Source organism: Bufo bufo, chromosome 6, assembly GCF_905171765.1.
Source record: "Bufo bufo chromosome 6, aBufBuf1.1, whole genome shotgun sequence".
NCBI lineage: Eukaryota > Metazoa > Chordata > Amphibia > Anura > Bufonidae > Bufo > Bufo bufo.
Window position 1 is genome coordinate 310,160,399 of NC_053394.1, and position 23,947 is coordinate 310,184,345.

Genomic DNA, 23,947 nt, shown 5'->3' on the forward strand with positions numbered 1-23,947 from the left:
TTCGGCATGTTTGATTGACTTGCTACAATTTGCTTTAACGCACAACTTTTTCACCTTCAACGGCTCCTTCTACCTACAGCTCCGGGGGACGGCAATGGGGGCGGCCTGTGCACCCTCATATGCCAATCTGTTCCTGGGGCTGTGGGAGAGGGAGCTGTTCATGTCTGACGGGCATGCGTCGATGGACCGGGTCATATTTTGGGCCCGGTACATCGACGATGTCTTTCTTATATGGCAGGGCACTTCCGAAACCTTGGGTTTGTTTATGGATGGCCTGAACCATAACACATATAACATCCATCTGACTTACAAATGCGATATGGAACAAATTGAATTCCTGGATGTTCTAATTAGACGTGATCAAACGGGCCATCTACAGACAAATATATATAGAAAAGAAACGTCTGTTAATGCTCTCTTACATGCGTCATCCTCTCACTCTCCGCAGACAATCAAAGCAATACCAACCGGTCAGTTTATTAGGATCAGGAGAGTGTGTTCCACTGATGAGGACTTCGAGACTCAGTCGGACATCTTGCGACAACGTTTCTTGGAAAGAGGGTACAGCAAGAGATCAGTAAAGAGAGCGTACAACAGGGCTAAACATTCGGTGCGGCAGGATCTCATCAACCCCAAACCAAAGACAGCAACATCTGACGTGGTAAGATATATCACCCCTTACCATTCGCAGTGGCAACACATGCGAGGGATTTTAGAGAGATTTTGGCCAATACTGAGGGCTGACCCAATTTTGGATAAAATATTACCATCAAATCCATCGGTTGTGCCCAGGAGGGCGAAAACCTTAGGAGATCATTTGGTTAGATCCTACTATGTCCCCCAAACACAAGGCACAATCTTTGGTTCAAAGGGACCAAAATGGGGGTGTTCCCCTTGTGGGAAATGTGTGGCCTGTGATAACATCTTAAAAACTACCGAGTTTATGAACTCTGCACAAACAAAAACATATAAAATCACACACCACATTTCGTGCACAACCAAAGGTGTAATCTACCATGCTACCTGTCCGTGTCCAAAAATTTACGTGGGACTGACAAGTAGGGAACTAAAAGTGCGAGTCCGCGAACACGTCCGAGATATTTTAAAATCGAAGGAGACTACTGAAGTGGATGATCTAAAACCGATCGCGAGACACTTTAAGAGCTTTCACGATAGCGACCCCTCATCCCTGAAAGTCTGTGGCATTGACCACATTGATTTAGGTATGCGCGGTGGTAACTTAATGAAACGATTGGCCCAATTAGAAACAAAGTGGATTTGGACCCTGGATACTAAACAACCAAAGGGCCTCAATGATGCCCTGTCGTATGCCCCTTTCCTACAGTGAACATGTAATTTTACATTTTAACAACATAAATGTTGTATACATTTTTGTTTTTTAACTCTTTTTCCTTTGATAGGATCCCATGTTCATAAGTATGTTTTATGTATCTTCCCACTGGCGAGTCCCGCTATTTATAATGTTTTTCTATCATAGGTCATTAAATGTATTTCTACGCTCTCCATAAGTATCTTGAGCATGCTTTATTGGACCATCTACGTCATCAATGATGCAATCTGAAGGATCGAAATGTCACTTCACGTTTTTCTTTTTCCAGTATACCATCATTCTCCATGGTTTACGAATGACATATATGTATTGTTCCCTTAGGTCCATATATGTATGTCACATATGTGTACCATTTTCACCTATTGATTATTCTTTTTTTCCATCACCTATAATATTTTGTACCTTGCACAATGCACTTATTCAGTACATTAATAACTCTTCCCCTCTTTTTCTCCACTTTGGGTTTGGTTGTGACTCCCGGCCATACAGTCTCCCTTTATTGGGTATTTCCCTGTTGGGAGACTGCGTGGCCGTGACTCATTTTACTTCATCCAATTTTTTATGAATTTGCACTATGCATTTATAAATATATTAGCAAAAAATCATTTTTTTCAGAGCTTAGTTTTGACTCCTTGCCATGCACTCTCCCCCCATTGGGCGACCTATTTGGGCTGCCGCACTGCTGGGAGTTTATATCGCTGTGACTCATTTTACCTAGTTCAACCCTTCACTTTGCTTATTATGTTGTGCACATTGCACTATTATACATACACATATATAATCGCACTATTTTTCTTGATATATGTAATTTTATTTGTTGAGGTCGTGACTCGCGGCCATGATCTCTCCTTGTGTGGGTATCCGGTATAGGCTGCCCCCCTTTTGGAGAGACTATGCAGCCGCGACTCACGCGACCTCGCCAAATTCATTATCTTTCTTTATGCACTTACTGTGTATCATAATTTTATGAATACACAGGTGCATTATCGTGTGCTTATGTTCACCTGTTTACACTTCGTGACGCGCCTACTTGTGTCCTCCCCTTCTGGATGACGTTTTGAACCATTGTAGAAACATGTGACTGTAATTCACGATCATGTGATCCGCCTGTATGACCCTGTTGGTTATAATACTGACTACTACGTGACCGCTGAGTATCTCGCGAGAGCATGACGTTTATCACGTCATGGAAGGTCCTTGAGCAATAGATGTAGTTGTAATATCGGCTACCTTTGAACATCCCGCGAGATTATGACGTTGTTGACGTCACGTAAGGTCCTTGAGCGAATAGGCGCAGCTGTACCTGCGCGATTGGCCACCGCGCGGTCCACCTGTGCCTCAGAACTCACGTGTCCGAGTAATGGATCCTGATTGGCGGAACACCTGTTTAAGAGGGACCACTCCAGTGGGAAGATTGTACCCCCAGAGGAAGGTTTCAAATCGAAACGCGCGTCGGGGTGTGCAGTCTTCCTGTGGACTTACCATCACTTTATATACGGTATGTGACCTCATTCCTGTTCATCTACTTACCTGTTAAACTTCTGCGGTTGTCTTGTGTTTTTGTGACCAAACACTCACCAAGTGTTTTGTCTTATAAACTGTTATGTGATTTGCACATGCACTTTATTTACCCGCTCAGACTACTTGAATAGGTATATGCATATATATGTGTTCAGGGACCCACATTGAAGGGTTATTTCTCCTCTCCTTTGCTTAGATATAGGCTTGCACTTGCACTTTATATTTGACGAGATTATATATACTCCCATCAATAGTGGGTATCCCTTCAACATATATCTTATATGGTAACCTTGCCTTATTTAGATACATCCCTACCCGGGTCACTTCTGTCTTTTTACTATTTTTTGTACTCTACCAGCTCTCCCAGGATTGTGCTGCACTTTCGTGCATTTGTCTGTTATCTCTATGTATGCTTTTAATCATGTACCCAATAAAATAATATTTTTATAGTTCATCAGCTTTCAGTGCCCTTTTGTAGGTTTACTAAATGAGATAGACAAGGCGGCAAATCATAATGAGGTGGTTATTATGGGGGACTTCAACTACCCAGATATAGACTGGGAAACTGTAAGCTGTACATCTCATAAAGGAAACAGGTTCTTGGCAATAACTAAAGACAATTACCTTTCCCAACTGGTTCAGGACCCGACTAGAGGGACGGCCATACTGGACTTAGTATTAACTAATAGACCTGACAGAACAACAGATGTGCAGGTTGGGGGACACCTGGGAAATAGTGACCATAAAGTAATAACCTTCCAATTATCCTTCAAACGAGCATTTCTACAGGGAGGAACAAAAATACCAAACTTCAAAAAAGCTAACTTTAGCCAACTAAGAGAGGCCATAGGCCTAACTAACTGGGACAAAGTCCTCAAAAATAAAAATACAGCCACAAAATGGGATATTTTTAAAAGCATCCTAAAATATAATTGGGAATAAAAGGTTAAGGAACAAAAAGAAACCAATGTGGATAAATAGAACTGTAAAGAAGGCAATAAATGACAAAAATAAAGCATTTAAATCAGTAAAACAGGAGGGTAGCGAGGAAGCACTGAAAAACTATAAGGAAAAAAATAGAATATGTAAAAAACAAATAAAAGCCGCCAAACTAGAGACTGAGAGATTAATTGCCAAAGTGAGCAAAACTAAACCTAAAATGTTCTTCGATTATATAAATGGTAAAAAGTATCAATCTGAAGGTGTCGGCCCTCTACAGAGCAATGAGGGGGGAGTTGTAGAGAGCGACGAGGAAAAAGCAAAGCTATTAAATATTTTTTTCTCCACTGTATTCACTGAGGAAAATAAACTGTCAGATGAAATGCAGAATGTAAAAGTAAATTCCCCATTAAAAGTGCCCTGTCTGACCCAGGAAGAAGTAGAACAGCGACTTAAAAAGATTAAAATAGAAAAATCGCAAGGGCCAGATGGCATACACCCTCGTATCCTAAGAGAATTAAATAATTTCATAGCCAGACCCTTATTTTTTGATATTTACAGACTCTATACTGACAGGGAGTGTTCCACAGGATTGGCGCATAGCTAATGTGGTGGCAATATTCAAAAAGGGTGCAAAAACAGACCCCAGGAACTATAGGCCGGTAAGTTTAACATCTGTTGTGGGTAAACTGTTGGAAGGTTTTCTAAGAGATGCTATCTTGGAGGATCTCAATGAAAACAAGCAAATAACATCATATCAGCATGGCTTCATGAGGCTTCGGCCATGTCAAACTAATTTAATCAGTTTCTATGAGGAGGTAAGTTCTAGACTTGACAGCGGCAAATCAATGGATGTCGTATATCTGGACATCTCCAAAGCATTTGACACTGTACCACATAAAAGGTTAGTATATAAAATGAGAATGCTCGGACTGGGAGAAAATGTCTGTATGTGGGTAAGTAACTGGCTCAGTGATAGAAAACAGAGGGTGGTTATTAATGGTGCACACTCTGATTGGGTCACTGTCACTAGTGGGGTACCTCAGGGGTCAGTATTGGGCCCTATTCTCTTCAATATATTTATTAAGGATCTTGTAGATGTCTTGCACAGTAAAATATCATTTTTTGCAGATGACACTAAACTGTGTAAAGTAATTAACACTGAAGAGGACAGTATACAGCTACAGATAGATCTGGACAGATTAGAGGCTTGGGCAGATAAGTGGCAGATGAGGTTTAACACTGACAAATGTAAGGTTATGCACAAGGGAAGGAATAATGCAAATCACCCGTACATACTAAATGGTAAAACACTGGGTAACACTGACATGGAAAAGGACCTAGGAATTTTAATAAACAGCAAACTAAGCAGTAAAAACCAGTGTCAGGCAGCTGCTGCCAAGGCCAATAAGATAATGGGTTGCATCAAAAGGGGCATAGATGCCTGTGATGAGAACATAGTCCTACCACTTTACAAATCACTAGTCAGACCACACATGGAGTACTGTGTACAGTTCTGGGCTCCTGTGAACAAGGCAGACATAGCAGGGCTGGAGAGGGTTCAGAGGAGGGCAACTAAAGTAATAACTGGAATGGGGCAACTACAGTACCCTGAAAGATTATCAACATTAGGGTTATTCACTTTAGAAAAAAGACGATTGAGGGGAGATCTAATTACTATGTATAAATATATCAGGGGTCAGTACAGAGATCTCTCCCATCATCTATTTATCCCCAGGACTGTGACTGTGATGAGGGGACACCTTTTGCGTCTGGAGGAAAGAGGTTTGTACACAAACATAGAAAAGGATTATTTTACGGTAAGAGCAGTGAGACTATGGAACTCTCTGCCTGAGGAGGTAGTGATGGTGAGTAGTGTTGAGCGCGAATATTCGAATAGCGAATTGTTTTTGCGAATATCGGCACTTCGCTAATTTGCGAATATTTCGAATATAGCACTATAAATTCGCTATTTCGAATATTCTTTTTTTTTATTGTTGGATTTTTTTCTTTCCCACTTCCCAAAAGTAGTTCTTACCTGTCCTGAGGATTCCTGGCTTCCTGGCTGGTCCAGTCAGTGCCCGTTGCCGCTTCTGCCGACTTCCGTGCTCATGGAGCGTCTCCATCACCATGGGAACGCCTCCATACTAGAATGTACTGTCGGATGTGAGAATTAAGTTGAACTCGCAGTGCGATTACTTCAAGTTATATTAATCGAATTGCGATTTCAACTTAGCACTGCTATATTCCATATTCGTTAACTTCGTTAATTCTAGCAAGCTGACCCATTAGAAACACAGCTCTAAGTTGAAATCGCAATTCGATTAATATAACTTGAAGTAATCGCATTGCGATTTTAACTTAGACCTGGTTTACTATGGTTGGCTTGGTAGAATTAGCGAAGATGACGAATATGACGAATGTATTCGTCATATTCTTCAAAACGAAGATAACGAAGTATTCTCCATCTTCGTTTTAGCTTCATATTCGTCAACTTCGCTAATTCTAGCAATCAAATAGGAAAGTTGACTATAGAGACAGATGTGTTTAATTCGCTATGCGATTATATTACTTTGCTTTTTTTTTATAAATAGAATAATTATAATAATTATCAAGTATTATAATTATTTTATTTATTTTTAAAAAAAGCAAAGTAATATTATCTTATAGCGAATTAAAAACTTAGCTGTCTCTAGTCAACTTTCCTATTTGATTGCTAGAATTAGCGAAGTTGACGAATATGGAGCTAAAACGAAGATGGAGAACACAAAATAAATATATCACCCGTAGGGGATATGAGGCATAAGCGCTGGTACACAATCAGAATCAGCTAGTCCTTGAAGTTGGCACTGTCACTAGTGCCAGTCTGAATGACTAGATGGTTCGCTGCAAGAATAAGTTGTGTCAAAATATGGATAAATATAGGGATCGGAACATATAATCAATTGGTGAGGGTGAGCAGATGAATTATAGTATATAGGTATTGGCACTAGGAATAGAATGGTAAGGGAAAGGTTAATACTGGTATAACCACTACCCTTGGTACCTTGTTTTTTCTCTCCAAAATGTTCCCTTAGTTGATGTTCCACTGTGCTGTTTCTTCTTTCTGAGTTTCTCTTATTGTTCTTATGGGGATGCTGGTATCCTTTCAAATCGCGGCGTCCTTCTTGCTCACCTGTCAGCAGCAGCGTGGCCCCGGCCGGAAGCACGCGCGGCGCGAGGGAGCTTGGTGTGTTACCCGGGAAACCGCTTGCGGTGACGTCACCGATACGAGTACAGGGGCCTCCGTAGGACAAAAGACTGTTACCTACGCGTTTCAGAGCCTAACGGGCTCCTTCGTCAGGGTTAGTCTACTAGTTGTACATTGGAGGTTTAAATAGCTCATCTGGTTTCCTATGGCAACGGACAAACACTGCTCTTGGAATGAAAAAGGTGCCGGTTTATCGATCTATAGTGGACATGCTAAATGCGATTAGTTTCCCCATGGATTATGTTGGATGTTCACTTATTTATTTATATGTTTATTAATACAATATTTGGGGCTAGATTATAATAAAGAGCAACGGCTACTGTTTCTTTTCGTTGTATGCATATCTATAAAGCACCACCAATATATTGTTTTGTATTTTGTGTATTTATTGGTGATTGTTTGTTACTGAAATGCAAACAGTTCTATTTCCTGGTTTAGTCCGTTTGGGGCTAAGCTGTTGCATCTAAAAATCCATTTGCTCTCGGTTCTGGACATAGCTTTGATATAGTCGCCTCCCCTCCTATCTTGCTTGACTCTTTCTATGCCCCCAAAACTGGATCCTAGGAATTTTCCCTGGTGAAATTCTGTGTAGTGGCGTGACAGTGGATGATTTCTTATTGATGTTATTAATATGTTCTCTTATTCTAACTCTGAGTTCTCTTTTAGTTCGCCCCACATACATTTTACCACATGGGCACTTAATATAGTAGATGACTCCTTTGGTATGGCAGGTAATGTAGTCCTTTATTATGTATTTGCCTTGTGGGGTGTCTATTTGAAATGTCGGTTTAACCTGGTGCCTCAGGATTTTGCAGTTAGTACACAGTCTGCAGGGATAAAAGCCCTTTTTGGCACATCTTTTCGGATTCACTTTATCTTTCTTGATGGAAGGGGCCACCAGGTTGGCCAGGTTTGGACAATATATTGGTGGTGCTTTATAGATATGCATACAACGAAAAGAAACAGTAGCCGTTGCTCTTTATTATAATCTAGCCCCAAATATTGTATTAATAAACATATAAATAAATAAGTGAACATCCAACATAATCCATGGGGAAACTAATCGCATTTAGCATGTCCACTATAGATCGATAAACCGGCACCTTTTTCATTCCAAGAGCAGTGTTTGTCTGTTGCCATAGGAAACCAGATGAGCTATTTAAACCTCCAATGTACAACTAGTAGACTAACCCTGACGAAGGAGCCCGTTAGGCTCTGAAACGCGTAGGTAACAGTCTTTTGTCCTACGGAGGCCCCTGTACTCGTATCGGTGACGTCACCGCAAGCGGTTTCCCGGGTAACACACCAAGCTCCCTCACGCCGCGCGTGCTTCCGGCCGGGGCCGCGCTGCTGCTGACAGGTGAGCAAGAAGGACGCCGCGATTTGAAAGGATACCAGCATCCCCATAAGAACAATAAGAGAAACTCAGAAAGAAGAAACAGCACAGTGGAACATCAACTAAGGAAACATTTTGGAGAGAAAAAACAAGGTACCAAGGGTAGTGGTTATACCAGTATTAACCTTTCCCTTACCATTCTATTCCTAGTGCCAATACCTATATACTATAATTCATCTGCTCACCCTCACCAATTGATTATATGTTCCGATCCCTATATTTATCCATATTTTGACACAACTTATTCTTGCAGCGAACCACCTAGTCATTCAGACTGGCACTAGTGACAGTGCCAACTTCAAGGACTAGCTGATTCTGATTGTGTACCAGCGCTTATGCCTCATATTCCCTACGGGTGATATATTTATTTTGTATACACTTAACCAAGGAGAACAATAGCTCCTTTTCAGACATTAAGCAGCAGGATCTCCCCATACAGGCAGATTTACACACATCTATACAATAGGAGCGCAGGGGGGTTTCTTTTCTATTTACTTAACCCCATCATTACTGAAGATGGAGAATACTTCGTTATCTTCGTTTTGAGGAATATGACGAATACATTCATCATATTCGTCATCTTCGCTAATTCTAGATATCAAACCAATAGGAAAGTCACCTTAAGTTAAAAAAGCAATACGCAAATTTTTAAATCGCATATTAATCGCGATAACTAGAATAATGCCGAATATTCGATTTCGACGAATATGAGACGAATATTCAAGCGAATATTCGCGAATTTCGTCGAAATCGAATATGGCACCTCACGTTCATAAACTAATGGTGAGTACAATAAAAGAATTTAAGAGGGGCTTGGACGAATTTCTGGAGTGCCTTATTGAAGTCGGGAAGGAATTTTCCCCCCCTTAAGTGGGGAAAATTGGCTTCTACCTCACGGGATCAACTTGCAGGAAAACAGGCCGAACTGGATGGACATATGTCTTTTTTCGGCCTTATATACTATGTTACTATGAAATGGGTGTTCCAACAAGACAACACCCCAACACACCATTAAATGTGCAACATCTTGGTTCCAGACCAACAAGATTGACATTATGGAGTGGCCAGCCCAATCCCCGGACCTTAATCCAATAGAAAACTTGTGGGGTGACAAAAAAAATGCAGTTTCTGAGGCAAAACCAAGAAATAGAGAAGAACTGTGAAATGTAGTCCAATCATCCTGGGCTGGAATACCTGTTCACAGGTGCCAGAAGTTGGTTGACTCCATGCAACACAGATGTACAGCAGTTCTCAGAAACAGTGGCTATACAACTAAATATTAGTTAAAGGGGTTCTGCACTTTGTTTTAACTAATGATCTATCCTCTGGATAGATCATCAGCTTCTGATCGGCGGGGGTCCGACACCCGGGACCCCGCCGATCAGCTGTTTGAGAAGGCAGCGGCGCTCCAGTAGCGCCGCGGCCTTCTCACTGTTTACCGCTGGCCCAGTGACGTCACGACTAGTATCAACTAGCTTGGGCGGGGCTAAGCTCTGTTCACTTGAATGGTAAACAGTGAAAAGGCTGCGGCGCTACTGGAGCGCCGCTGCCTTCTCAAGCAGCTGATCGGTGGGGGTCCAGGGTGTCGGACCCCCGCCGATCAGAAGCTGATGATCTATCCAGAGGATAGATCATCAGTAAAAACAAAGTGCAGAACCCCTTTAAGTGATTCAAAGGAAAGCAAAATCTTCAAACATTTTTCAGCTTATATAGTGAATGTTTAAAGGGAACCTGTCATGTGGATATTTGATTATAATCTAACTAATTATATACAATCATTAACTACTAAAAAGTACCTTAGATGTATTCACTTACTGGTGTGACAGATGGTTATCTCATAATATACACACAAAGATGCCGCATGCCGCATGCTAATGAGCTGATTCGAGTCCGGCGTGATGTCATTGAGTCCAGCGTATATTTAATTCAGAGCTATAGCCACTCCCCTGCCCTCCTGCTGCTGGTTCATATGGAAACAAACTGTCATTCAGCAGCAGGTAGGCGGGGAGAGTCAGGAGTTCATGAATATTCATGACTCATCATTATCAGCTGGAGCTTTTCAATACAAGATGTTGGCAGATTGACTGGGTCAATTAAAGAAAGTGACCCAGCATTGTGCTAAGAGAATCAGTCACTTATTTATGTTGCCCTTAGTTAGGACACCATAAAACTGGTGACAGGTTCCCTTTAAGTTTGTACAAAAGAATACAAATACTGCAATTTTTTTTAACAATGTTCCAGCAGAAAGAAACCTCTAAAATCACAATTTTAATAATAATACATTTAAAAAGATCCCGGATGGACCTCCAATACAAAAACAAAAAAATACACACAAAGTGAATTACTGATAGATTGCATCCTGTCGGGGGGTAATAATTCAATTAAGAATTATTAATTATGGCCATAAAAATAATTAACCATAAAAATTAAAATTTATAAAATTTGTCATAAATTCTTAAAATCATGACCTAGTGAATTGTAGACAACCTAATTGATACAATTCACATCTGAGTCCGACTATTTCCTCAGATAAATAAGTTCTTTTTGACGTGAGATGACGTTAATGATAAAATGTAGTTCTGCATTATACAATAATACACAGATATTATAAAAAATATAACGAGAAAGAGAGAGGGGGCGGCACCAATGCTCCGGCTGGGTATACGAGGAGAGGGACGCTGTATGTGGCTGAAGAGGACCCACACGATAGGCGGTGCTCAGCTAGGAAGCGAGATGCAGAGATCACGGTAATGTAGAAGAAAAATGAAATAGCGGCACTCACCCGTGTGGAGTAAAACCAGCGACTTTATTATTCAAATGCTACATCAGGCAGGGGGCGGACAATTCAATACACACGCATTGATCAGCGGCAGCCGTTTCGCGCCAAATGCGCTTCTTCTGGCTGTGCGTCAATGCGTGTCCACACATCACTTCTCTTAAATACTGGCGCAGACAGCTGTCAACAATCGACAGATCAGGCTACGTCAGCATCCAGGTGATATGCTAATGTGGGAATACATTATAGACACAATATAAAAACAATGTATGCGCAACAAACAAAGAAACATACACAGAACTGCACAACGGAAAGCTTGGCATACTGGGACATTCACAGAAAAGGACTTAGATCGTTCCTATCATTAAGTCCCAATTCCCCTAGGGCTTGTGTTCGTAAAATCCATTTAGCCTCTCTCTGCAGGAGGAGGCGATGTCTATCTCCTCCTTGCACAGGGGCGGACACAGTTTCAAGACCGGAAAAAGAGACACAACTAGTGTCACTATTGTGGGCACTTCTAATATGTTCTATAAATCTGGGACAACCTTTCCCTGTCCTAATAGAGTTGAAATGTTCTCTCACACGTTCGAACAGGCATCTGATGGTTTTTCCGATGTAGAAGCGCCCACATGTGCACAACAATAAATATACCAGATAAGTACTGCGACAGTTAATGAAGGTATTGATAGTATGCCTGATGCCAGCAAATTCAATACTCTTTTTCTGTGAGTTATTGGTGCACAGTAAGCAACTTCCACACCTGTAATTACCTTTTGGCAAGTTGCTTTTTAGCCAATTCCTGCTCCTCTCTTTTTGTAACCTACTCCTAACAAGCTTATCCTTGATAGTATGACTCCTTCTAAAGGAAATGAGGGGTCTCTGTCCTGTCAGCTCATTAAGAGTTGCGTCCCTCCTCAAAACGTCCCAGTTCTTGTATATGACAGACCGAATATGATCTGCCATTGGACTGTATTTGAAGGAGAAGGCAAATCTAGCCCCCTTAGCTGGACCAATGTCCCCATCCTTCTTTCTGTTGGCACCCTTCAAAAGGTCATCCTGTGAGAAGTTATCCTCAACTCTTTTCATATCTCTGCTTATTGTTTCCTCAGGGTAACCCCTCTTTATTAAGCGTAGTCTGAGGTCCTCGGCCTGTCTATGGTATCCACCACTTCTGCTATTGATCCGTCTCAACCTGATGAACTGCCCATACGGTACGGCCTTTTTAACACTCCGTGGGTGGAAGCTGTCTTCATAGTCTGGGAGGGTACAGAAAAAGAATGCAAAGAATTTGTGGATTATGTGAACAAAAACGACATGGGTATGACCTTCACCATGAATTTCGGAGGCAGTAGGCTTGAATTCCTGGATGTGGCTGTCCTGGTGGAGGACGATGAGTTGGTCACGGAGGGCTTTCGCAAGCCGACGGCGACCAACTCCTTGCTCCACCACGACAGCTTCCACCCACGGAGTGTTAAAAAGGCCGTACCGTATGGGCAGTTCATCAGGTTGAGACGGATCAATAGCAGAAGTGGTGGATACCATAGACAGGCCGAGGACCTCAGACTACGCTTAATAAAGAGGGGTTACCCTGAGGAAACAATAAGCAGAGATATGAAAAGAGTTGAGGATAACTTCTCACAGGATGACCTTTTGAAGGGTGCCAACAGAAAGAAGGATGGGGACATTGGTCCAGCTAAGGGGGCTAGATTTGCGTTCTCCTTCAAATACAGTCCAATGGCAGATCGTATTCGGTCTGTCATATACAAGAACTGGGACGTTTTGAGGAGGGACGCAACTCTTAATGAGCTGACAGGACAGAGACCCCTCATTTCCTTTAGAAGGAGTCATACTATCAAGGATAAGCTTGTTAGGAGTAGGTTACAAAAAGAGAGGAGCAGGAATTGGCTAAAAAGCAACTTGCCAAAAGGTAATTACAGGTGTGGAAGTTGCTCACTGTGCACCAATCACTCACAGAAAAAGAGTATTGAATTTGCTGGCATCAGGCATACTATCAATACCTTCATTAACTGTCGCAGTACTTATCTGGTATATTTATTGTTGTGCACATGTGGGCGCTTCTACATCGGAAAAACCATCAGAGGCCTGTTCGAACGTGTGAGAGAACATTTCAACTCTATTAGGACAGGGAAAGGTTGTCCCAGATTTATAGAACATATTAGAAGTGCCCACAATAGTGACACTAGTTGTGTCTCTTTTTCCGGTCTTGAAACTGTGTCCGCCCCTGTGCAAGGAGGAGATAGACATCGCCTCCTCCTGCAGAGAGAGGCTAAATGGATTTGACGAACACAAGCCCTAGGGGAATTGGGACTTAATGATAGGAACGATCTAAGTCCTTTTCTGTGAATGTCCCAGTATGCCAAGCTTTCCGTTGTGCAGTTCTGTGTATGTTTCTTTGTTTGTTGCGCATACATTGTTTTTATATTGTGTCTATAATGTATTCCCACATTAGCATATCACCTGGATGCTGACGTAGCCTGATCTGTCGATTGTTGACAGCTGTCTGCGCCAGTATTTAAGAGAAGTGATGTGTGGACACGCATTGACGCACAGCCAGAAGAAGCGCATTTGGCGCGAAACGGTCGCCGCTGATCAATGCGTGTGTATTGAATTGTCCGCCCCCTGCCTGATGTAGCATTTGAATAATAAAGTCGCTGGTTTTACTCCACACGGGTGAGTGCCGCTATTTCATTTTTCTTCTACATTACCGTGATTATAAAAATATGCTGATTTATTGGTTACAAGGTTATAAGCATATATAAGTAAATAAACACAATGATACATGCAAATGAATATATATAGCGTTAATATAAAACATTGCAAGCTTAACAATACATGTGAGTGGAAATAACTTGTCACATTATACCCAAGCTATTTTTAGGTTAGGATATCAAAATATGAACATAAGTTATATACATTACTTCTGTTCAGAGAAAACCTCATGATATCAAGATGGGCATGTCTAATCCTAGACATCAATATAGGATGCTAAATACATTCTGCCCCCCTAACCAACTACACATCACATGACTTCAAGATGGGCAAATCCATCCAAGGATATAACTTAGAAGAGACAACTGTATCCTTCCGCACCATCCTGGACTATTTTCACATATATAACTTTGGTAAGACTATTAAGACAAATAACAGGGATCTAGGATCTTAAATGGGAAGGACTTGACGTCTTTCCGGTGGGAATCCATCACTTAGCTTGGCGAAGAATGTTCTATCAATATCAATATATATATAAGCAATTATTTAATGCTTTGCTAGATTATGAGTCTAGATTCTTCTGCAGGTAGAATGAAGCCTCACAATATCCTAAGACTACATCTCAATATGGAGATGATCAATTTATTTAATCATTTATTTATTCGCCAATCTAGATGGGATAATTTCACCCACACTATCAAATTAGTCTTAATAAAATGAAATATCATTTTCTGTGTCTCTTACCAAGTCCTAGCAGGAATCTCACTTCTGCTCCTAGGAAAGCTGGGTGGTCCATAATAGCGCATCTCATTATGGCTTCCATCTTGATACACCTCAACTTCTCCTCTACTAGCTAGCTTTCTTTTCTCTTGAACCCCCCTGCTACTCCGCACACGAGTAATTATTCTCCCCCTTATCTAAGAATCATCCCCTTTAGATTATGGATTCCCAATCAGGTAGGGTGGGTGTATTGGCATGCTAATAACCTCATGACGTTATCTCAACTCCTAAAATGGTATAGAGCAAATAATGAAATAATATAATGTTGCCCATCTGCCTCCAGATGGCACTGCGGTACTGTAGGTGAACATCCCAACTTTTAAGCATTAAAATTAAATATCTAATAATACGTTCTCAGGACCTCTTTGACCTTTCCATATAAATCATTGAGGAAGGTCTTTTCCTTACACTTTTAATTACCTATATCCTGGACTTGTTGGAGTTGACTGTCTTCTCCTATCTTTTTGAAATATAGGTTGACTTGATGAAAATTTTATGTAGCAGCTTTGATGCTTGGTATCGGAACTTGTATATTTCACTTATCTACATCCATGAATAACTATTATTTTGAAATCCAATTAACTTAAACTTACTTATTTCTGTAGTTGTTTCTTCTAAATGGTAAATACATATATATAAATCGATACATTGTTACACATAGATAACACATTATGTGAATTATTGATTAACATATGTTGTAAACTAAATATACCATGCAAAGATATATATAATATAATTATGAATATATAATCCTCATACAGCAGGTGTGCTCCAAGGACATGAGTCCTTATCAAGTAACCATTTCCCCTCCAGACAGACATGTTTTAGGGAGTTGGCATACTCCTTACCAGATGGTCTCATATCTTTAGTAATAACTTTTAAATACAATGTCCATCTATGTTCACAATTATTATATTTTTTTTTTTATATAGACTGAACTTGCCATGAACTCATCTTGGCCTCCTCAGCCACATAATATAATTTTGGTTCAGGCTGATCTTATTCTTAAAGGCAATGAGATGAGCATTCATTTTGATTATAATGTCATTAGATAATATTGTATACGTATGAAAATGCACAACAATCCAGACACTTGACAATGCTCCTGGGGTAGGGGGATAAATTGTCCCTATATTTTCCCCTATCCTAAAACCTCAGCCCAGGGAGGACCCCTGATGGTGGAGACCCCCTGTCCACGTTCCTATGCTATTATTGTCCCTATGTTGTCCCTACGGGGATATATACCAGTTGGTTCTGGATTACCCCAGGTGTGAGGCAAGGATACTGAGGTACCAAAGGTACAACAATCACTGGATGCTAAAGACAAAGTGCAAATAAAGATAATCAGGGTTGACCATATAGTCATACACCTAGAAAAACCTTGACGCATTTCCCCCTAGTCAATGCCATGGGATCACCAGGAGGTAAAAGATAACAATAATATTAGCGGTCTATGCCATACAAATGTAACACAATATATACTGATCTTAGCCAGGTTACATTTCAAGATAATCGCTTTACATATAGTTTATATAGGGGGGGCCGTTCAAAACCAGTCCACTTAAGGTATAGCACCATTCCAGATCAGCCACCACCACAGATGTCATGTGTGGCTATAATGTTGGTGCTGCGGTCACAAGTCCTGGAGGCCAGATAAAGGTGTATTCCACATCCTGTTGGGCAAAGGTAGTCATGTACCGATATCAGTACAGTGTCCAACAGTGATATACTGTACATTGAATTCACTATTATATAGTGCACACTCACAGTTAGAAGGTATGATGCACCCCAACCAGACAGCGTTCCTGTCGTCCCACTGTGAAAAGTCTTAATAAGACCCACACTAGGATCAAAGGACAGGGTCACCATATATACATAAATAAGCGTACATCAATCCATTCAAAGTATGTAATCGATCCAACTTACATCTTACAGGCCTCCCTGCGATTGACGCTCCCCCTGGTAAGCGATCTACTAACATACTGCGGATGTATTTAAAGCGCTACCAATTAGCGCCACCCAGACCATTGGTGGACAGCAGGGCTTCAGGGATGACGCATCTTCCCGATATTGGAACGCACATGCGTTCCTAGGAGTGATTTTTTACTTTTTTAACAGTATAATATTCACTTTTCTTCATTTTTTTTGAGGGGAACAACACAAATTCAATATATTATTCTTCATGTTTTGATTTGGAATAGAATGTGTAGTGTTCCCAATGCATTTGTGCGTATGGAAATAAAAGCTATTAGGAGGATTTTAAGCTTTATTCACTTTTTTAAACACACTGCTATTATTTTGAACACAACTGTAGATGCCCAACTTCAACTAACAGAAATGTAGCTCAGCTTTTCTACAACTGGGGGAAACTTTGATTCCCTGTTTTGCAATAGTCTTCCTATCACAGAGTGGTTTGTTGCTGCCCTCCCTCCAATAAATGCAGCAGTGGGAATTATGCCCTCCCTCCAATATCCTCCGCTCACTACAGATAGATGAGCTACACAATCAATTGTCACTTCTTCAGATCCACTTTGAAGTATCTAAAAGATATCCATGAAATGCTAAAATATTAGGAAGCAGACCAACCATTTCTAAAATACCTCCAACCAGAATATCTCACCTGCGTGAATCAGTATGAGAGGAGTGCCCACCACCATCAACACCCTCAGAAAACATAATATGGTAGATGGTAGATGGCAGAAGTCATATACAGCCCCTCACCTCCAGCTGTACAGTGGGTGCTAATTTCATATAGTTGATATTATGTGTAAATGTTTTCAATTGAAGGCTCTATATATCAGCGTTTGTGGCCAAAACCTTGTGTCTAAGGCTATCTTGAGATACAAAGCTGTGTAAACCATATTTATTAAAGTGTATCATTGGGGGCCAGCAGACATTGTTCTTGAACCCAAATAGAGAACATATAGACTCCATTTAAATGTTGCACTGGGTTTATTAACCCGAGCTTCTTATCCTAGTCCTAAAACTATAATTTCCAATAGTCATTTACACAGCTAAAAATATACCAAATATTGCACAATGTCTAGCATCTGGCAATCAATGAAAATAATCCAACACTTAACCATAGTAGTACTCATTTAATAAAGTAATAATACTCTAACATATTACCGTATATACTTGAGTATAAGCCGACCCGAGTATAAGCCGAGCCCCTAATTTTACCCCCAAAAAATGGGAAAAATTATTGACTCGAGTATAAGACTAGGGTGGGAAATGCAGCTATAATGCAGAGTGTATGTGTATATAATGCACACACTCTACATTATATACACACATCTGCAAGAGGGTGACTCCCTGTATTTAATGCAGAGTGTGTGCATTATATACACACACACTCTGCATTAAATACAGGGAGCCATCCACAGATCTCCCCCCTAAACAGTGCCATCCACAGATCCCCCTACAGTGCCATCAACAGATCTCCCTACAGTGCCATCCACAGATCCCCCTACAGTGCCATCCACAGATCCCCCTACAGTGCCATCCACAGATCCCCCTACAGTGCCATCCACAGATCCCCCTACAGTGCCATCCACAGATCCCCCTACAGTGCCATCCACAGATCCCCCTACAGTGCCATCCACAGATCTCCCTACAGTGCCATCCACAGATCCCCCTACAGTGCCATCCACAGATCCCCCTACAGTGCCATACACAGATCCCCCTACAGTGCCATACACAGATCCCCCTCCCCGACGCTCACAGCAGTATTCTTACTTTGTCTTTGCTCCGGTAATACAGGCAGTGCGGGGAGCGGCGCTCACTCACTGACGTCACGCGCCTTCTCCCACTAGGCGGCGCATGCGCGTGACGTCAGTGAGTGAGCGCCGCCCCCGCACTGCCTGTATTACTGGAGCTAGACTAGACTCGAGTATAAGACGAGGAGGCTTTTTGAGCACAAAAATATGTGCCAAAAAACTTGTCTTATACTCGAGTATATACGGTAAGTTCTTCTTATGACTGGACCTCTCATACATTAAAAAGCCAATGTGTCAAGTAATCTGTCTTCATCTTTCACTACCATTTATAAAAATGTTTACTTTTCTCCCATGTCCAATTAAACACTTCATTATTTTCTCTTGAAATATTAAACTATCCAGGGATTTACACTGCTAATATACATCCTTTTAAAATGATAATTTGTCTTTCAAGAACTCACATAAGTATTCTTAATACTCTATTAAGGCTGCAAGCCTGGATAATGGAAAGATTGTTGTTAACCTTTGGGTAAATGTTCAGTTGAAGATTTGAGTATTTGCCAGAGTCTATAGGTTTCTTTTTATGGTTATAAGATACTAATGAATTACACTATAATAAATTGTAATAAATTACACTATAAGATCCTGATCCTGTGTTAGCTAAGCTGCAGCATCTTAAATATCAAAAAGAGCATCCAAATTTCCCATGGAAATCTATATGTTGTGTCAGTAATTGAGAGAAGCAAGGGTCCTAGCCAGGCAAAATGGCAAAACTGACCATATTCTACCTAGTACTGCATTGTATGGCCACCTAACTTTAATATTACGGTTAGAGATGTGCGAACATAAAATTTTCCATTCGCGAACGGCGAATGCGAATTTCCGCAAATGTTCGCGAACGGGCAAACCGGGCGAACCACCATAGACTTCAATAGGCAGGCGAATTTTAAAACCCACAGGGACTCTTTCTGGCCACAATAGTGATGGAAAAGTTATTTCAAGGGGACTAACACCTGGACTGTGGCATTCCGGAGGGGGATCCATGGCAAAACTCCCATGGAAAATTACGTAGTTGACGCAGAGTGTGGTAAGTTGAATTTGCAATGCTATTAATATAACCTGCATTAATCGCATTGTGATTACAACTTAGATCTGAGTTCCTAATGGTTGTATTGCTAGAATTGACGAATATAACAAATATAGCACTATATTCTCAATCTTCGTTATATCCTAGCAATACAACCATTAGGAACCCAGTTCTAAGTTGAATTCGCAATGAGATTAATATAACCTGTATTAATCGCATTGCGATTACAACTTAGATCTGAGTTCCTAATGGTTGTATTGCTAGAATTTACGAATATAACGAATATAGCACTATATTCTCAATCTTCGTTATATCCTAGCAATACAACCATTAGGAACCCAGCTCTAAGTTGAATTTGCAATGCGATTAATATAACCTGTATTAATCGCATTGCGATTACAACTTAGATCTGAGTTCCTAATGGTTGTATTGCTAGAATTGACGAATATGACGAATATAGCACTATATTCTCAATCTTTGTTATATCCTAGCAATACAACCATTAGGAACCCAGCTCTAAGTTGAATTCACAATACGATTAATATAACCTGTATCAATCGCATTGCGATTACAACTTAGTCAAATTTGTGACACTGCAGCTTCAGAATGAATCTAAGATGGATGCTGTACTTGCTTTTTGATAGGAGGTGGGAGGGTCTGGGAGGGAGGGTATGCTGATTGGCTGGAATGTGTCTGCTGACTGTGAGGTACAGGGTCAAAGTTTGCTCAATGATGATGTATAGGGGGCGGACCGAACATCGCATCACTAATTACGGTATGTTCTACAAACAGTGGCTTTTGGGCCCTTGCATATAGTTCCTCATTTGGCAGATGCAGCTACTTTTTTGCACTAATGGCATCAGGAAAGTCATAGGATTACTACTAGACATTGCTACTACCAGAGTCAAAGCCATATTAATGCTGGCTAATGCTAAGATATGAGTAATATCACACTACACTGTAGGATTATAGGTTCACATTAATGGACCTGTGTCCTTTTCCTACCTAACCAACTATGTGATTATGTATATGAAAGTGGCCCATGACCTACCATAGGTTGGGGACCTCCCTCATAGATTCTGTTACTTAAACACTGACTCAGAAGGGATAAAATATCAATACTTAAAGGGACTGTATTGCAGCAACTCCCTGAGAAGCTGGTGCAGAGGATAGAAGTGGTAGTGGCCCTGATGAAATGTGTGAACTCCCTCTGTCCGTTGCTCCCTGGGGATCAGTGCGGTGGAATACATAGTGCTGAAGAATGAGGCCAGAGTTAAACGTAGCAAAGTCCTTTTTACTAAGTGCAAAGTAGAACTTGAAATACATACAGTAGCAGCAGGCATTCGGGCAATTCTTCTCTGGCACCAGCAAGGATGTGGAGGCAAGTTAGTTGGTAGTAATTCAGCACTTAGGTAATACTGGCCTAGTGGTTATTTGTAGTGTTGGGCAAGCATGCTCGGCCGAACACCAGTTCGGCTCAAGCATCGCTATGCTCAGCACATCGCTGTATTCGGCCGAATATCACGTGTGCTCGAGCGCGATGCTAGAGTCAGTGTATTAAAATCTAATTTAGCCTCTATTTCCGAAAAGTTTCTGGTGGGATTTGAACTCACAACCTTCTACATTACAGCCAAGAATGTTAACCATTACACTATACAGTGGTGGCCAAAATTTTTGAGAATGACAAAAATATTAGTTTTCACAAAGTTTGCTGCTAAACTGCTTTTAGATCTTTGTTTCATCTGTTTCTGTGATGTAGTGAAATATAATTACACGCACTTCATACGTTTCAAAGGCTTTTATCGACAATTACATGACATTTATGCAAAGAGTCAGTATTTGCAGTGTTGGCCCTTCTTTTTCAGGACCTCTGCAATTCGACTGGGCATGCTCTCAATAAACTTCTGGGCCAATTCCTGACTGATAGCAACTCATTCTTTCATAATCACTTCTTGGAGTTTGTCAGAATTAGTGGGTTTTTGTTTGTCCACCCGCCTTTTGAGGATTGACCACAAGTTCTCAATGGGATTAAGATCTGGGGAGTTTCCAGGCCATGTACCCAAAATGTCAACGTTTTGGTCCCCGAGCCACTTAGTTATCGCTTTTGCCTTATGGCACAGTGCTCCATCGTGCTGGAAAATGCATTGTTCTTCACCAAACTGTTGTTGGATTGTTGGAAGAAGTTGCTGTTGGAGGGAGTTTTGGTACCATTCTTTATTCATGGCTGTGTTTTTGGGCAAAATTGTGAGTGAGCCCACTCCCTTGGATGAGAAGCAACCCCACAAATGAATGGTCTCAGGATGCTTTACTGTTGGCATGACACAGGACTGATGGTAGAACTCACCTTTTCTTCTCCGGACAAGCCTTTTTCCAGATGCCCCAAACAATCGGAAAGAGGCTTCATCGGAGAATATGACTTTGCCCCAGTTCTCAGCAGTCCATTCACCATACTTTCTGCAGAAGATCAATCTGTCCCTGATGTTTTTTTTGGACAGAAGTGGCTTCTTTGCTGGCATTCTTGACACCAGGCCATCTTCCAAAAGTCTTCGCCTCACTGTGCGTGCAGATGCGCTCACACCTGCCTGCTGCCATTCCTGAGCAAGTTCTGCACTGGTGGCACTCCGATCCCGCAGCTGAATCCTCTTTAGGAGACGATCCTGGCGCTTGCTGGACTTTCTTGGATGCCCTGAAGCCTTCTTAACAAGAATTGAACCTCTTTCCTTGAAGTTCTTGGTGATCCTATAAATTGTTGATTGAGGTGCAATCTTAGTAACCACAATATCCTTGCCTGTGAAGCCATTTTTATGCAACGCAATGATGGCTGCACGCGTTTCTTTGCAGGTCACCATGGTTAACAATGGAAGAACAATGATTTCAAGCATCACCCTCCTTTTAACATGTCAAGTCTGCTATTTTAACCCAATCAGCCTGACATAATGATCTCCAGCCTTGTGCTCTTCAACATTCTCACCTGAGTTAACAAGATGATTACTGAAATGATCTCAGCAGGTCCTTTAATGACAGCAATGAAATGCAGTGGAAAGGATTTTTTGGGATTAAGTTAATTTTCATGGCAAATAAGGACTATGCATTTCATCTGATCACTCTTCATAACATTCTGGAGTATATGCAAATTACTATTATAAAAACTTAAGCAGCAACTTTTCTAATTTCCAATATTTATCTAATTCTCAAAACTTTTGGCCACAACTGTAGAGCTGCATGGCCAGTTACTTAAAAAAATATATAAAAATAAATAAATAAAAAAATAAAAAAAATATGAGACTTCTGCTGTATAGGAATGCTTACTAGTAGTAAGTATTCCTATACAGCAGAAGTCTCATATTTAATTTTTTTTAGTAACTGGCCATGCAGCTCTATAGTGTAGAGGTTAACATTCTGGGCTGTAATGTAGAAGGTTGTGAGTTTGAAACCCGTCAGAAACTTTTCAGAAATAGAGGCTAAATTAAATTTATATACAGGGAGTGCAGAATTATTAGGCAAATGAGTATTTTGACCACATCATCCTCTTTATGCATGTTGTCTTACTCCAAGCTGTATAGGCTCGAAAGCCTACTACCAATTAAGCATATTAGGTGATGTGCATCTCTGTAATGAGAAGGGGTGTGGTCTAATGACATCAACACCCTATATTAGGTGTGCATAATTATTAGGCAACTTCCTTTCCTTTGGCAAAATGGGTCAAAAGAAGGACTTGACAGGCTCAGAAAAGTCAAAAATAGTGAGATATCTTGCAGAGGGATGCAGCACTCTTAAAATTGCAAAGCTTCTGAAGCGTGATCATCGAACAATCAAGCGTTTCATTCAAAATAGTCAACAGGGTCGCAAGAAGCGTGTGGAAAAACCAAGGCGCAAAATAACTGCCCATGAACTGAGAAAAGTCAGGCGTGCAGCTGCCAAGATGCCACTTGCCACCAGTTTGGCCATATTTCAGAGCTGCAACATCACTGGAGTGCCCAAAAGCACAAGGTGTGCAATACTCAGAGACATGGCCAAGGTAAGAAAGGCTGAAAGACGACCACCACTGAACAAGACACACAAGCTGAAACGTCAAGACTGGGCCAAGAAATATCTCAAGACTGATTTTTCTAAGGTTTTCTGGACTGATGAAATGAGAGTGGGTCCTGATGGGCCAGATGGATGGGCCCGTGGCTGGATTGGTAAAGGGCAGAGAGCTCCAGTCCGACTCAGACCCCAGCAAGGTGGAGGTGGAGTACTGGTTTGGGCTGGTATCATCAAAGATGAGCTTGTGGGGCCTTTTCGGGTTGAGGATGGAGTCAAGCTCAACTCCCAGTCCTACTGCCAGTTTCTGGAAGACACCTTCTTCAAGCAGTGGTACAGGAAGAAGTCTGCATCCTTCAAGAAAAACATGATTTT